We start from the raw sequence: 17784 nt of genomic DNA on the forward strand, positions 1-17784 counted from the left end.
GGGTCTGCAGGTCAGGAGGAGTTGAGATTGAGTTATTGAGCAGTGGGAACTCACTGCCAGTTACCTTCCTTCTCTCTTTTTGCCTCAGCCTCAGGGATATGACACATGCCCATGATGAGAAGCAGAACGTGGTGACCTTTCACGATCATGGGCATGGCTGCGGACCCCTCGTCATCAGGTGTATAGGAAGTGAAAGCAAGTGTTCACAACAGTGAAAAGTTGACCGTCGTTTTTCTTAGTGTGCCAAGACTTCGATGTTAGCGTTTCTGTTGTATTTTCTTACAGTGTGTCATTCTGTTAGACATTAGTAATTTTATTGATGAGGAAGACTTACTAAATGCGTATTTCGGTTTGTGTATCCATGCACCTACCTCAGAAAACAAGTATAGTCAGGTATTCTCTGCATAGAACAGCACTACCCTCTTCTCTCTCCAGATGTGACTACTGAGGGCAGGTGTGAGTGTTTAACTTCAAATTTTTTCATCTGCATTTACACACCACACACACACACACCCACACACCAAGAACCACTATAAGCATCTCCCATCTGCTTTTCCCCGTTGCCATGCATCCTGGTCAAGCCCCCCTCATTCTGTTTCCTGTTCAGCATGTACTCCCCTCATCCGATTCCCTTGTATCGGTCACTGACAGTTAATAAAACTTTGCAAACGTTCCCCAGTTGTTTGCTCCTCTCATTATTGTGCACGCAGCTCTGTGCACGTGTGTGAATATTTCTTTAGGAAAGACTCTTAGAAGTGCAATTGCTGCGTCAAAGGAGTCATTTAATCAACAAAAACCTAATGAGTGCTTACTCGTGCTGAGCGCTGTTCTAGGTGATGGAGAGACATCAGGGAACAAGGCAGACAGATGTTCCTGACCACCATTCTAGAGGAGGATGTTTCCAGTTGTTGGTTTTGTCTGTTGGTTTTGTTTGTTTGTTTGTTTCTAGAGACGGGGTCTTTCTCTGTCCAGGCTGGAGTGCAGTGGCATGGTCATAGCTCAATGCCCCCTTGAACTCCTGGGCTCAAGCGATCCTCCCACCTCAGCCTCCTAAAGTGCTAGGATTCAGGTGTGAGCCTCTGCGCCTGGCCTCCAGTTTTTATTTTGATAGAGACCATACACTTCAGTCCTGGAGCAGGATTCTGCAGCAGGGGGTTGGGCATCTTGGCCTTTGCTCTCTGAACGATTTTCAAGTTCTAGGTCTGGGACAGTCCATTTGGGAGTATGTGGGAGGAGACACAGATGAAATCATCGTCTGGGGAACGTGGAGGAATGAGGAAGATGCGTGCACGGTAGACCCTGTGATGGACAGGGAATAGAAGAGTCCACTTAGTCTCCATGCAGGGGAGCAACAGTGGGAAAGTCCCCTGGACAGAAGCAGGAGACTGCCCATCAAGGGTCTCACCAACCAAGGGCCTGGGAGCTGGGGTGGGGACGATGATTTGGAATGGGACAGTTCTTTCTCACAGTTACCGTTATATGGTGCAGAGGGGAAACAGATGTGGGGAAGGGAAGGGCAGAGGGGAGTCTATTTTAGAACAAATCGTTGTGTGTGAATGGAGGCATCAAAGCTCCATTCACACACAACAGACTTGAAACACCAGCCCCAGGTGGAGGCAGAATTGGAACTGCTTTTACTGCTTGTGGCCCATCACCTTGGCCTCCTGGTCCTCCCCAGCCTTGGAAGGAGGACACTATCATCATTATGCCTATATGATAGATGAGAGACAGAGTCCCAGGCAGATGGTAGGTGTCTTATCACAGGTCCTAGAGCTGGCAGGTGCAGGAGGAGCTGAGTTTGGAGCTCACCGACGTCAGAAACATTAAGGAGGACAGGTGTGTGTGGTGGAGGGAGGGAGAATTGAACAGGTCCTGGGTTCTGTTTCCAATCACCATGTAAAGGCTGTGGGTTCATTTACCCCAGACAAGGAGCCCTAGGAGAGACAGAGTGCAGGGAGAGGGAGGTAATCATGGTCATAGTTGGGACAGTGGGAGACAGATATGCAGTGTGGGCAGAAGGGCAGGCAAAGAAGCAGGGGAGACCCAAGGCCAAGTGTGAGCTGTCACAACCACCAGAGGGAGAGGGTGTCAGGAAGGAGGTTGTGGGGCTCCAGGAGCAGCAGAAGTTCCCCAGATCTGTGAGCATGCCCTGCCTGGCACTGCAGGAGGAGGTGGCTGCCACCCAGGTCAGTGTGGACATACCTCTACCTGTGTCTCAGAGGAAACAAATTCTATTTTATCCCAGATAGTTCTGTATTACACAAATGCAACATTCGGCTACTAGATATTGAGTGCCTTATCCTCCATGGAGACAGAGGAGAGTGTACCCCAAAAGAGATACTGAAGGATTTGATATTTCCTTCTCCTTGAGATGATGAGATCCATAAGTTGTGTCCCCCAGCCCTCCAGACAGGTGCAAGGAAGGGTGGCTGGAAGATTGTGAGTCGTGACAGGGAACATTTTTCCTTAGGCTAGTTGGGTATATAAAGCTCCCGACTATCTGTCTATCATGTGTAGATAATGAGTGAACATAGTCCCCTCTCCACAAATGTGTTTCTCTCCTTCATTGTTACTGTGAAGTGCTGAAGATACACCAAGTCCTGATACCTTACTTTTTTGTGTTTTTTAAAGACAAGATCGCACTCTGTCACCCAGGCTGGAGTACAGTGATGCAAGTACAGCTCACTGCAGCCTCAATCTCCCAGGCTCAAGGGATTCTCCCACTTTAGCTTCCCAACTAGCTGGAACTACAGAGAAACGCCACCACACCTAGCTAATTTTTTTATTTTTTTGTAGAGATGGGATCCACTATATTTCCCAGGCTGGTCTGGATCTCCTGGCCTCAGGCAATCCTCCTGCCTCAGCCTCCCAAAGTGCTGGGATGACAAGTGTGAGCCACCTGGCCAGGTCTTCACTTTCTTTAATGAACAATTAGCAGAGTTTCATCTTAGAGGCAAAAGTGGCTACTGCCAGCCAATCTGAGTGTGGTGTTGGAGGGGAATCTAGTGATTCAGTTGTTTTAAATGAACTTTTAAATTCACCTACCTGATGATTATCCTAAGGTCCTTTCCTGCACCGTGCAATTTTGATTCTGGGTTTAGAGTTTTTCATAGGCTTTGTTACAAAGAGCATCTCCTGGCTGGGCACAGTGACTGACACTGTAATCCCAGCACTTTGCGAGGCCAAGGCAAGCAGATCACTTGTGGTCAGGAGTTCGATATCAGCCTGGCCTACATGGCGAAACCCTATCTCTACTAAAAATACAAAAATTAGCCAACCTTGGTGGTGGGCACCTGTGAATCCCAGTTACTGCAGGGTCTGAGGCAGGAGAATCCCTTGAACCCAGGAGACAGAGGGTGCAATGAGCCGAGATCACACCACTGCACTCCAGCCTGGGTGACAGAGTAAGTCTGTCTCAAAAAACAAACAGCATCTCTTGCCTACAGTGATTTGAGCTGTGGTCTTGTCTTCTTGGGTTTCTCTATCAGTCTGATCCCATCTACTCTATCTCCCAGGAATGCCTCAATATTTCTGGTGGACCACTGACCTGTTTTCCTATTTTCCTCTACTGTTAAGAATTGACCCTTGAAAACGTTTTCTTCCCAGTGCAATGGAATGTTGAGTGGGGCATGGGATCTACCTGCCGTCTTGCTCCAATCATCTGGTTTTAGATATTTTATGTATTTTTGTCACTATATAAGTGTAATTTTTTTCAATTTGGTTTTCTAAATGGTTATTATTGGTATGTACAAAACCTATCTATTATTGTATATAATATATTGTTACCTCTCTGAATGTGGCGTCCCTGCATTTTGGCACAAGACTTAATCTGTTTTATTCTCCAAAAGAAAACTGACAGGCTGGGTGTGGTGGCTCACAGCTCTAATTCCAGCACTTTGGTAGGCCGTGGTGCATGGACCACCTGAGATCAGGAGTTCAAGACCAGCCTGGCCCAGATGGTGAAACCCCATCTCTACTAAAAATACAAAATAAAAAAAAAATAAACGAATAAAATAAAATTAATTAGACAGGCATTGGTGGTGCGGGCCTGTAGTCCCATCTACTAGGGCAGCAGAGGTGGCAGGATTACTTGAACTTGGGAGGCAGAGACTGCAGTGAGTCGAGATTGCGCCGCTGCACTCCAGCCCGGGTGACAGCTCTATCTCTAAATAAAAAAGAAAAAGAAAAAAGGAAAATTCACTTCACAGGCAATAGATAGTGATAAAAGGATAATTTATGGAAGATTTCATAGGGGAGACTGATGGAAAGAAAGGAAGTATATATTTTATCGAGCTGGGCAGTTCACTGCAAAAATCACCAGAACTGCCTTTTTCTCCAAAAATATTACCCATAAGCTATTCTACGACTGTTTTTTTCTAGTCCTTCCCTCTGTTCCAGATCCTCAAATTGTCCTTTTCCTTATTGGGGTAATTTTCCTCTGCCCGTATCTGGGTCCTTCGCAACACTTAACACTGTCTTCGAGTGCGTGGATTCCCATTACTTTAGCTCAGGTTCCCAAAGAAACAGGCTTTGGGCCATACAGGACACCTCTAGACAGACTATACTGAGAAATTATGCTTGGACCAGTGCATGGGGAGAGGAGAAGAGAGGGAATTTACGTACCTGGCTCTCACTCCTGGTTCTTTTTCCAATTGGTCAAAATTTACCCCACAGGCATGAACTCCCCCACACTTCTAGACTGCATCACCTTCCCCTTTGGCAGCTGTCTTGGAAGCCAGATCTGGAAGCCAGATCACACAGTTTGGAGTGTAGTGTTTCCTACAATCCAAAAGTGGTTGTAGAGGCCAGGTGTGGTGGGTCAAGCCTGTAATCCTAGCACTTTGGGAGGCCAAGGAAGGTGGATCATGAGGTCAGGAGTTCAAGACTAGCCTGGTGAGCATGGTAAAACCCCATCTCTACTAAAAATCCTAATTTAGCCTAGCATGGTGCCCCATGCATGTAATTCTAGCTACTCAGGAGACTGAGGAAGGAGAATCGCTGGACCCTGGGCGGCAGAGGTTGCAATGAGCCGAGATCGCACCACTGCACTCCAGCCTGGGCAGCAGAGGGAGACTCCCTCTCAAAAACAAACAAACAAACAAACAAAGAAAAGTTGCAGCAGAAACCAGAAATTTCAGGTATGTGGCTCACTGGCCTGATTATACAGCAGCAGCCAAGGATGAAAACTAAGTACTCCCAGGCAAGTCCTAAGTTCACCAAGTAATTGGAGTACGAATCTATGCTAGTTAACTGCCCTTATCTGAAAGAAAAATAAAACTCATATCTCTCTGACAAGCAGGTGCTTACAGCTTGGAGCAAGTCACTAAGGCTAAACTCCCCTAGTGACAGGGAGACAATGACATCATCTTCCTCAATGTTCACATTTCAAAGAGATGGCTCCAAGGCCCTCAAGAAAGACCTTCTTGGGGGCCGGGTGAGGAGGCTGAGGCTGGAGGATCACTTGAGGCCTGGAGTTCAAGTTCAAGACATTCCTGGGTTATAGGGTGAACAGAGGCTTACAAATAGAAATTTTCTCAAGGAAATGCTCTAAGGAAAGTGAAAAGGGGAAAGGTCTCTTCTTACCCTTTTGACGACGGGAAAAAAATCAATTTTGTGTTTAGTTACCCTTACAATTTCCCCCTTTTGTTATTCTTTTACAGTAACATTTTAATTTTCTAATTATCTCCACTGCTGTTTATATCTTTCTCTGGGTACTTTATAGCCACCTAGATATCCAACAAGTCCATAGTAAGATGCACAGCAAAGCAATTATCAAGATTATAATAGAGTGATTTTATTTTCCGAGACAGAGTTTCATTCTTGTTGCCCAGGCTGGAGTGCAATGGTGTGATCTTGGCTCACTGCAACCTCTGTCTCCTGAGTTCAAGCAATTTCTCCTGCCTCAGCCTCCCAAGTAGCTGGGATTACAGGCTTGCACCACCAGGCCCAGCTAATTTTGTATTTTTTGTGGAGATGGGGTTTCACCATGTTAGCCAGGCTGGACTTGAACTCCTCACCCCAGGTGATCCGCCCACCTCGGCCTCCCAAAGTGTTAGGATTACAGACATGAGCCACCGTGCCTGGTCTAGAATGAGTTTTTAAATTCAGTATAATACTTACCTTGTCAGGGGGCCGGGTGACCATTCAACACATCATACTGGTTAATTGTGTCAAAGTCAAAATAAATTATAGAGACAAATCCCTAAATCAAATGCTCTATTCGGGAATCACAAAATTGCAATTCAGGACATACACACGGACTAGGCTGGTCTTCAGCATGTACAACGAACAAAGAGATGTTGGAAGTTTTATTAGAAAGAAAAATGTTGCATATTGTTTTGAAATGAGGCTCATTGGCCCTGGAGAAGCTGGTTCATTCTCACAATCAGCTTTCACATTCCCTCTTTTGATCAACATCTTTCTTTGAAAACCTCACTGATCAGCCATCTTAAAGTGAGGCTTCATTGTCACTCCATGCCAGGATGGACCTGGGCCGGTTGTCTTTGTCCTATGTCAAGGGAAAGGTAATGGAGTCGATATCAGGGACATGGGCCACATTTGAGCCACAAAAAGGCCAGAAGGAAAAAAAAAATTCAGGCAGCTTTGTCTGGAGTTCAGCATCAAGTTTCATTGTGTTAGTACCATCTGTATTAGCAATCATCTTGAAGCACTAGGCCAACATTATCCTGTTGGGAGAACTGGCTTAACAAATATTAGACAGGCAACAAGAACAGAGCTCAGAGATCATAATCCAAAAATAATTAGCAATTGTTTTATTATTTTATTTTATTTTGTTTTATTTTATTTTATTTTATTTTATTGCAATGGATTCTTGCTCTGTTGCCCAGGATGAAGTACAGTGGCCTGATCCTGACTCACTGCAACCTACATGTCTCTGATTCAAGCAATTCTCCTGCCTCAGCCTCCTGAGTACCTGGGATTACAGGTGCTCACCACCACGCCGAGCTAATTTTTGTATTTTCAGTAGAGACGAGGTTTCACCATGTTGGCCAGGCTGGTCTAGAACTCATGACCACAAGTGATCTGCCCTCCTTGGCATCCCAAAGTGCTGGGATTACAGGCGTGAGCCACCACACCCAGCTATAATTAGCAATAGTATAATAAATTTAGTTTGTACAGTGGTTTTGAACCAAGATCTCAAGCCTAAGGGCCACCAGCTAAACAAATCAAAAACCTGTGGGGGAATTGAATGAGACCTCTTGTAGTCTTTGAGTAGCATTTTAGGACTGAATTGAATTAAAGCAGAGTGTCAACTCTATAAAATGGACCACTAGGGGAATCAAAGGATTTGGGGATCAGGTTCTGTCAAGTGAAACGTATAGACATTTAGGGGGTAAGAGTCTCATTATGATGTGAAGACTTATTCTGACGTCTTGGGAAAAGCTGTCTACAGTGTGGAAACATCAACTTCTCATCCTGATTTGTCGTTCAAATGTCTCTGGTTATGGCATTGGACAGTTTGGAGAACTCTTTTTGGGGTCCATACATCAGGCCCGACACTTGTTCCTTAAAATTTATGCACTTTCATAGGACTTGTAAATCAAAAATAAAATCCTAACCCCCGCCACCCCCCAACCATCTGAATTGACTTCTTCCTCAGCCACGGCTCTTTTAAAATTTAACCTGAGAGACTGTTTCAGGCCATGACAGGAAGTGGGGGTTGGACTTGCCTCATTATACCTCTGTCATCAACATCAACACAGACTTTCAGTCTAGTAAGAAACATGTTACAACCTATTCTCTCTGAAGCCTAGTACCAGAAGGCTTTCTCTGCAAATATGAACTTGGGTCAACACAATCCTTTATCTTATCCCAGGCATTCCTTTCTGTTGATCCTAGGGTTTTGTTTTGTTTTTGTTGGAGTTTTGCCTACGTTAGAGTGCAAGGGGCGGGATCTCAGCTCACTGCAACCTCTGTCTCCCGGGTTCAAGCAATTCTTGTGCCTCCAATAGCTAGGACCACAGGCGCGGGCCACCACGCCCAGCTAATGTTTTGTCCTTTTAGTAGAGAAGGGGTTTTGCCATGTTGCTCAGCTTGGTCTTGAACTTCTGGCCTGGTGATCCGTCTGCCTCGGCCTCCCAAAGTGCTGGGATTCCAGGCATGAGCCAACGCGCCTGGCCTACTAATTAGGTTTCTTTTTGCTTAGGAAAACTGAGCTTTGAAAGGGTTAAGTTTTTAAGTCCATGATAACTTTCTGTATTGCATGTGAAGTCTGTTGACTATCATTCTGGTTAAATGAGTGACTTATTTCCACAGTGACCCGTGATCCTGTTTTGAACAAGTGTTTTGAGCCTTTTAACATCTTTGACAAACTTCCCCAAAATCCAATTCTTTTTTAATTTATCTATTGCTGTTGAACAGACTAATCATATTCTAATTTAAATCTTTTTAACCTGAAATTGACTTTGAGTTTTACCTGTGAGGCCCCTGGAGAGCCTCAAAGAATGTGTCTCTCATTAGGCTTATTTGATATGTTAGATTATATGAAAAGCAATGTCAAATTAAAAAAAACACTAATTGCTATCTACATTTATATAGATATGTTATTGATATTAATGTTCTGAAGATCATATAAATTTTACAGAGTTCTGATGGCCCTGGTGTGACGCTATCAGTCATGATTCTGGTTGTTATCTTAAAATGTTCTATATAATAGAAATAACTGAATTTTTTTCTCAGTTGTGGACCTTTCATCAGATCTTAATCATTACTATTCTAAGCTTTATCATCTACAGTGCTGATTCTTCTCTAAAGGCATCCAGAATCAGATTCATAAAAAAAGATTTTAACAAGAATATAGATTTGTAATAATTTTCAGATCAATGAACTAAATAAATTATTTTTCAAAACTCTAATGAAAACTGATGGTTTCATGCAACTGATCATCAAGTTCAAGCAGAACAAAATTACATGAGGCTAAATAACTGATAATGTTTTTATGACCTCTATTTAAAACTTTATTTATTCTTGGGCTTGGCACAGTGGCTCACACCTGTAATCCCAGTGCTCTCGGGCTGAGACAGGAGGATCCATTGAGCGCAGGACTTCAAGACAAACCTGGGCAACATAGGAGACCTGGTTTCTAAAAGAAATTAAGGGGGAAAAAAAAGCTTTGTTTTTTACTTAAATGTTTGGTTCTCCGCATTTAATAAAATTTTCTGGTGGGGTGTGGCGGCTCACTTTGGAAGCCAAGGCAGGAGGATTGCTTGAGCCCAGGAGTTCAAGACCAGTCTGGGCAACATGGCAAAAGCCTGTCTAAAAAAAACCAAAAAAACAAAAAAACAAAAAAACAATTAGCTGGGCATGGTGGTGTGCGCCTGTGGTCCCAGCTACTTGGGAGGCCGAGGTGAGAGGATCACTTCAGCCAGGAGGCAGAGGTTGCAGGGAGCCGTGTTTGCACCACTGCACTCTAGCCTGTGCAACAGGGCACAACACTTTCTCAAAAAAATGAAACAAAGAGAAAATTTTCTCTGTTAAACTATCTATAGTTTATAACAATTTGGTAAAGTATAGCTTTGTAAACTAAGATGGAAACGTTTGCTTTTTCTTTCTGCTCCATTCTTCCAGAATTCCAAAACTATTTGTAAATATTCTTATGGCAATATGGTTATTTACACAGGTCCAGTAAAAACCTGCTCTTGGTGACTCATTCAACTCCAACATGGCAAAAATCTCCAGGCCTACAGAGTCCCTGATTGCTGTTTTCCAGAAAAAGACTGGAAAGGATGGTTATAATAGCATGCACTCCAAGATGGAGTTCCCAAACTTCATGAATAGAGAACTGGACGCCTTCACGAAGAACCAGAGGGCCCCAGTGTCCTTGACCACATGATGAAGAAACTGGACCTCGCTAGTGATGGGCAGCTAGATTTCCAAGAATTTCTGCATCTGATGGATGGCATGACTGTGGCTTACCGTGACTCTTTTCTCAAGGCTGCCCATTCCAAGAAGCAGATCTGAGGATCCCTTGAGCCTGGTTTCCAAGCCACCCCCTTTTCTTCCAGCCTCACCATCACCGTCTCCTCACAACCCACACATCCCCTGGGCCCAGCACACCCACCACCTCATGCAGGCCCTGCCTGCAGGTAGTAATAAGACTATTCCCTCCTGCCTGCAGCTCCCCACTCTCTCTTTGCCCTGCCCCTCCTCCCCCTCCCCTCTCCTGCCTCCCCTGCCCTCCCCTCTCCTCCCCTCCTTTCCTCTCTTCTCTTCTCTCAAGCACACCTACCACCTTATGCAAGCAGTAATAAAACCATAGTTTACTTTTCTCTTTTCTTTTTCTTTCTTTCTTTCTTTCTTTCTTTCTTTCTTTCTTTCTGTCTTTCTTTCTTTCTTTCTTTCTTTCTTTCTTTCTTTCTTTCTTTCTTTCTGTCTGTCTGTCTCTCTCTCTCTCTCTCTCTCTCTCTCTCTCTGAGATGGAGGTCTAGTTATGTTGCCCAGGCTGATCTTGCACTCTTGGTCTCAAGTGCTCTCCCAACCTTCTGGGATTATAGGTGTGAGTCATTGCACCGGCCCACTTTTTTTTAAACACGAAAAAAAAAAGTCTGCTCTCTCTTTATAGTCGGATACAATTAAACACATTGGTTATAGGGCCGATTACAGTGGCTCACACCTATAATCCCAGCACTTTGGGAGGCTGAGGCGCATGGATCATCTGAGGTCAGGAGTCTGAGACCAGCCTGGCCAACGTGATGAAACCACATCTCTACTAAAAATACAAAAATACGTAGCAGTGAGTGGCGGCACACATTTGTAATCCTGGCTACTCAGGAGGCTGAGGCAGGAGAATTGCTTGAACCCAGGAGGTGGAGGCTGCAGTGAGCTGAGATCTCACCACTGCATACCAGCCTGGGTGACAGAGTAAGACCTTGTCTCAAAAAGAAAAAAAAAAAATGGTTATATTACCAAGGCTTTCATCAAAATGCATGGAATGCTTGACTTCAAGTGTTTTTAGCTTTACAGTGGGTAAATAAAAACGGTCACTTTCTGGCGGCCCAGGAACCTTAAGAATGTAGGTGAAATCTAAAGTCGGCCTTGGTTTCACTTTCTATCCTCAAGAGGTTTTTAAATCTGAGATTCCCAAGTGATCAATATATAGAGAAAAATTATGTTGCTGAAGAAAAGCTCTAATAGACTAGGTATGAGATTGTAGCTGTGTGCATTGTTTGAGTTATTGTTTTAGTTGTTGTTGTTTTGTTTTGTTGTTGTTTGTTTGTTTGAGACAGAGTCTCGCTCTGTCACCAGGCAGGAGTGCAGTGTCGGGATCTTGGCTCACTGCAACCTCCGCCTCCCGCGTTCAAGCAATTCTCCTGCCTCAGCCGTCCGAGTAGCTGGGACTACAGACTCATGCCACCATGTCCAGCTAATTTTTGTGTTTTTTGTAGAGATGGTGTTTCACCATGTTGGCCAAGATGGTCTCGATCTCTTGACCTCATGATCCACCTGCCTCAGCCACCCAAAATGGTGGGATAACAGGCGTGAGCCACTGCGCCCAGCCAAGTTCTTGTTATCTACCTATAGACTAGACTAGATCCAACTTTTTCCCATAAAATTACTAAAAACAGAAACTGCTCTGTTCCTGATGTCTCCTGATGAAAAAAGTCAAACTCTGGAAAACATTTGAAGAGATTTATTCTGAGCCAAATAGGAGTGACCAGGACTGATGACACGGCCTCAGGAGGTCCTGAGTTGCCCAAGGTGGTTGGGGTGCAGCTTGGTTTTATAGATTTTATGGAGACTCAGTCAAATACATTTAAGTAATACTTTGGTTTGGTCCAGAAAGGCAGGACAACTCGAAGCAGGGGCTTCCAGTTATAGGCAGATATAAAAATTTTGTGGTTGACAATTGGTTGGGTTTATCTAAAAACCAAGGATGGGCTGGGCATTGTGGCTCACGCCTGTAATCCCAGCACTTTGGGAGGCTGAGGTGGTGAATCACCTGAGGTCAGGAGTTCGAGACCAGCCTGGCCAACATGGTGAAACCCTGTCTCTACTAAAGACACACACACAAAAATAGCTGGGTGTGGTGGCGGGCACCTGTAATTGCAGCTACTTGGGAGGCTGAGACAGGAGAATTCCTTGAATCTGGAAAATGGAGGTTACAGTGAGCTGAGAACACGCCATTGCATTAAACAGATCCAGACTCTGCCTCAAAACAAAAACAAACAAACAAAAATGCCCTGGATCAACAGAAAAGAATGTCTGGGTTAAGACAGAGGATTGTGGTGACCCAAGTTCTTATTTGCAGAGGAAGCCTTCAGGGAGTAGGCTTCAGAGAGACTAAGTTGTAACATGTTTCTTATGAGATTTAAGTCTGTGTTAATGTTGATGCCAGAGTGGTATAATGAGGCATGTCTGACCCACACATCCTGTCATGGCCTAAAACAGTCTCTCAGGTTAATTTTAAAAGAGCCCTGGCTGAAGAGGAAGTCCATTCAGATGGTTAAGGGGAGGAGAGGTGCTTGGGATGCTATTTTTGGTTTATAAATACAATAAGATAAAACTGCATTTTTTTTTTTTTGAGACATAGTCTCACTCTGTCGCCAAGGTTGGAGTGCAGTGGCAAGATCTCAGCTCACTGCAACCTCCGCTTCCCGGGTTCAAGTGATTCTCCTGCCTCAACCTCACGAGTAGCTGGGACTACAGGCATGTGACACCATCCCCAGCTAATTTGTGGCATTTTAGTAGAAGTGGGATTTCACTGTGTTACCCAGGATGGTCCCGATCTCCTGACCTCATGATCTGCCAGCCTCGGCCTCCCAAAATGCTGGGATTACAGGCACTTGACAGAACCTAACTCACAAATACTTTGATTCATCTAGTGGTCTCTTTTATAGAGTTGGCACTCTGCTTTAATTCAACACAGTCCTAAAATGCTACTCAAAGACAGCAAGAGGTCTCATTCAATTCCCCCATAGTGTTTTGACTTCTCTTGGGATCTTGGTTCAAAACCATTGTACAAACTAAATTTATTATACTATTGCTAATTATAGCTGGGTGCAGTAGCTCACGCCTGTAATCCCAGCACTTTGGGATGCCAAGGCAGGTGAGTCACTTGAGGTCAGGAGTGTAAGACCAGCCTGGCCAACATGGTGAAACCCCATCTCCACTGAAAATACAAAAATCAGCTCGGCATGGTGGTGAGCACCTGTAATCCCAGCTACTCCAGAGGTGGAGGCAGGAGATTCTCTTGAACCCAGGAGGTGGAGGTTGCAGTGAACCGGGATCACGCCACTGCACTTCATCCTGGGCAACAGAGCAAGAATCCATCACAATAAAATAAAACAAAATAAAATAAAATAAAATAAAACGATGGCTAATTATTTTTGGATTATGAGCTCTGAGCTCTGTTCTTGTTGCCTGTCTAATATTTGTTAAGCCAGTTCTCCCAACAGGATAATGTTGGCATAGTGCTTTAGGATGAATGCTAATATAGATGGGACTAACACGATGGAACTTGATGCTGAACTCCAGACAAAGCTGCCTGAATTTTTTTTTTCCTTCTGGCCTCTTTGTGGCTCAAATGTGGCCCATGTCCCTGACATTGACTCCCTTACCTTTCCCTTGACATGGGACCAAGACAACTGGCCCAGGTCCATCCTGGCATGGAGTGACAATGAAGCCTCACTTTAAGATGGCTGATCAGTGAGGTTTTCAAAGAAAGATGTTGATCAAAAGAGGGAATGTGAAGGCTGATTGTGCGAATGAACCAGCTTCTCCAGGGCCAATGAGCCTCATTTCAAAACAATATGTAACATTTTTCCTTCTAATAAAACTTCCAACTTCTCTTTGTTTGTGGCACATACTGAAGACCACCCTAGCCCGTGTGTATGCCCTGAATTGCAATTTTGTGATTCCCGAATAGAGCATTTGATTTAGGGATTTGTCTCTATAATTTATTTTGACTTTGACACAATCAACCAGTATGATGTGTTTAAAGGTTGCCCCGCCCCCTGACAAGGTGAGTAGTACACTGAATTTAAAAATTCATTCTAAACTGGGCATGGTGGCTCATGTCTGTAATCCTAACACTTTGGGAGGCCGAGGTGGGTGGACCACCTGGGGTGAGGAGTTCAAGTCCAGCCTGGCTAACATGGTGAAACTCCATCTCTACAAAAACTACAAAATTAGTTGGGCCTCGTGGTGGATGCCTGTAATCCCAGCTACTTGGGAGGCTGAGGAAGGAAAATCGCTTTAACTCAGGAGACAGAGGTTGCAGTGAGCCGAGATCACACCATTGCACTCCAGCCTGGGCAACAAGAGAGAAACTCTGTCCCGAAAAAAAAAATTATCCTATTATAATCTTGATAATTGCTTTGCTGTGCATCTTACTATGGACTTGTTGGATATCTAGGTGGCTATAAAGTACCCAGAGAAAGATATAAACAGCAGTGGAGATAATTAGAAAATTAAAATGTTACTGTAAAAGAATAACAAAAAGGGGAAATTGTAGGGTAACTACACATAAAATTGAGATTTTCCTGTGGCCAAAAGGGAAGAAGAGACCTTTCCCCATTTCCCTTTCCCTAGAGCATTTCCTTCAGAAAACTTGTATTTGTAAATTCTTCCTCTGATCTGTAAGCCTCTGGCCGCCCTAGAACCCAGGAATGTCTCGAACTTGAACTCCAGGCCGCAAGTGATCCTCCAGCCTCAGCCTCCCAAAATGTTGGGATTACAGGCGTAAGCCACCACACCCATCCCCTAGGAATGTCTTTTTTGAGGGCCTTGGAACCATCTCTTTGAAATGTGAATGTCGAGGAAGATGATGTCCCTGTCTCCCTGTCAGCAGGGGAGTCTAGCCTAGGTGCCTTGCTCCAAGCTGTAAGACTTGCTTATCATTGAGATATGAATTTTATTTTTCCTTCAGATAAGGGCAATTAACTAGCACAGATGGGTACTCCAATTACTTGGTGAACTTAGGACTTGCCTGGGAGTATTTAGTTTTCACTCTTGCCTGCTGCTGTACAATCAGGCCAATTAGCTACATGCCTGGACTTTCTGGTTTTGGCTACCACTCTTTTGATAGCTTGTTTTGCTTTGTTTCGTTTTGTTTTTCAGATGGAGTCTTGCTCTGTTGCCCAGGCTGAAGTGTGGTGGTGGAATCTCAGCTCACTGCAACCTCTGCCTTCCAGGGCCAAGCAATTCTCCTGCCTCAGCCTCCCGAGTAGCTGAGATTACAGGAACATGCCACCATGCTGGGCTAATTTTTGTATTTTTAGTAGAGATGGGGTTTCACCATGCTCACCAGGCTAGTCTCGAACTCCTGACTTCATGATCTTCCTGCCTTGGCCTCCAAAAGTGATGGGATTACAGGCATGAGCCACCACACCTGGCCTCTACGACCACTTTTGGATTGTATGAAACACTACACTTCAAAGTGTGGGATCCGGCTTTCCAGACAGCTGCCAAAGGGGCAGATGATGCAATCTAGAAGTGTAGGGGAGCTTGTGCCTGTGGGGTAAATTTTGACCAATAATAAAAAAAAAGCCATGAGTGAGAGCCAGGTACCTAAATTCCCTCTCCTCTCCTCTCCCCATGCACCATTCCAAGTATGGTTTCTCAGTATAGTCTGTCTAGAGGTGTCCTGTGTGGCCCATAGCCTGTTTCCTTGGGAACCTGAGCTAAAACAATGGGAATTCACACACTTGAAGACAGTGTTAAGCGTTGTGGAGGACCCAGATCTGGGCAGAGGAAAATTATTCCAGTAAGGAAAAGGACAATTTGAGGAATTGGAATAGAGAAAAGGACTAGAAGAACCAGTAGTAGAATAGCTTATGGGTAGTACTTTTGGAGAAAAAGGCAGTTCTGGTGATTTTTGCAGTGACCTACTCAGCTCTGTAAAATGTATACTTCCTTTATTTCCATCAGTCTCCCCTATGAAATCTTCCATAAATTATCCTTTTATTACTATCCACTGCCTGTGCAGTGAATTTTCTTTTTTTCTTTTTCTTTTCATTTAGAGATAGAATTTCTGTCCACCAGACTGAAATGCAATGGTGCCACTTTGGCTCACTGCAATCTCCACCTCCCGAGTTCAAGTGATCCTGCCGCCTCTGCTGCCCTAGTAGCTGGGACCACAGGCATGCACCACCAATGCCTGGCTATTTTTTTTTTTTTTTGTATTTTTATTAGAGATGGGGTTTCACCATCTTGGCCAGGCTGGTCTCAAAATCCTGACCTCAGGTTATCCACACGCCTCGGCCTCCCTAAGTGCTGAGTTTACAGGTGTGAGCCACCACACCCAGCCTGTCAGTTTTCTTTTGAAGAATAAAACAGATTGAGTCTTGTGCCAAAATTCAGGGGAAGCTGCACCCAGACAGGTAGCAAAATATTATATACATAAAATAATAGATAGGGCTTCTACATAACAATCTTATCCATTTAGAAACCAAATTGAGAAAAATTACACTCATATTGTGACAAAAATACATACAATATCTAAAACAGATGATTGGAGTAAGATAGCAGATAGATCCTGTGCCCCACTCAACATTCCATCTAACTGGGAAGAAAATGTTTTCAAGGGTCAATTCTTAACAGTAGAGGAAAATAAGAAAACATGTCAGTGGTCCACCAGATATATGGAGGTATTCTTGGGAGATAGAGTAGGTGGGATCAGACTGATAGAGAAAGCCAAGGAGACAAGACCATAGCTTAAATCAATGTAGGCAAGAGATGCTGTTTGTTTTTTGAGACAGAGACTTACTCTGTCGCCCAGGCTGGAGTGCAGTGGCATGATCTCGGCTCACTGCATGCTCTGTCTCCTGGGTTCAAGTGATTCTCCTGCCTCAGCCCCTGCAGTAACTGAAATTCACAGGTGCCCACCACCACGGCCGGCTAATTTTTGTATTTTTAGTAGAGACAGGAGTTTTGCAATGTAGGCCAGGCTGGTCTCGAATTCCTGACCTCAAGTGATCTGCCTTCCTTGGCCTCCCAAAGTGCTGGGATTACAGCGTGAGTCACTGCGTCCGGCCAGGAGATGTTCTTTGTAACAAAGCTTCTGAAAACTCCAAACCCAGAATCAGAAAAACATGGAGTGAGAAAGGGCCTTAGGATAGTCATCAGGTAGGTTAATTTAAAAGTTCATTTGAAACATCTGAATCAGCCAGATTCCCCTCCAACACCACACTCAGATTGGCTGGCAGTAGCCACTTTTGCCTCTAAGATGATACTCTGATAATTGTACATTAAAGAAAGTGAAGGCCTGGTGAGGTGGCTTATACTTGTCATCCCAGCACTTTGGGAGGCTGAGGCAGGAGGATTGCCTGAAGCCAGTACATAGAGACCAGCCTGGGCAACATAGTGGGATCCCGTCTCTATAGAAAATACAAATACTAGCTGGGTATGGTGGTGTGTGCCTGTAGTCCCAGCTAGTTCGGAAGCTGAACTGGGAGAATCTGTTGAGCCTGGGAGATCGAAGCTGCAGTGTGCTGAAACTGCAGAACTGTGCTCCAGCCTGGGAGACAGAGTGTTATCTTGTCTCAAAACAAACAAACAAACAAACAAAAACACAAAAAAACAAAAAAGTAATGCATCACTGGGTGCGTTGGCTCACGCCTGTAATCCCAACACTGGGATGCTGAGGCCAGCAGATCGTCAGGTCAGGAGATCATCCTGGCCGACACAGTGAAACCCCGTTTCTACTAAAAATACAAAAAATTAGCTGGGCATGGTGGCAGGCGCCTGTATTCCCGGCCATTCGGGAGGCTGAGGCAGGAGAATCGCTTGAACTTGGTAGGAAGAGGTTGCAGTGAGCTGAGATAT

At 44.5% G+C, this 17784-nt stretch overlaps 1 pseudogene; it reads left to right on the forward strand.

Annotated features, from left to right (window-relative positions):
* The first annotated feature begins 9682 nt into the window (after nt 1-9682).
* LOC112616323 lies at nt 9683-9981 on the forward strand (annotated as a pseudogene).
* The last annotated feature ends 7803 nt before the right edge of the window (nt 9982-17784 follow it).

The sequence above is a fragment of the Theropithecus gelada genome, chromosome X (genome assembly GCF_003255815.1).
Source record: "Theropithecus gelada isolate Dixy chromosome X, Tgel_1.0, whole genome shotgun sequence".
NCBI lineage: Eukaryota > Metazoa > Chordata > Mammalia > Primates > Cercopithecidae > Theropithecus > Theropithecus gelada.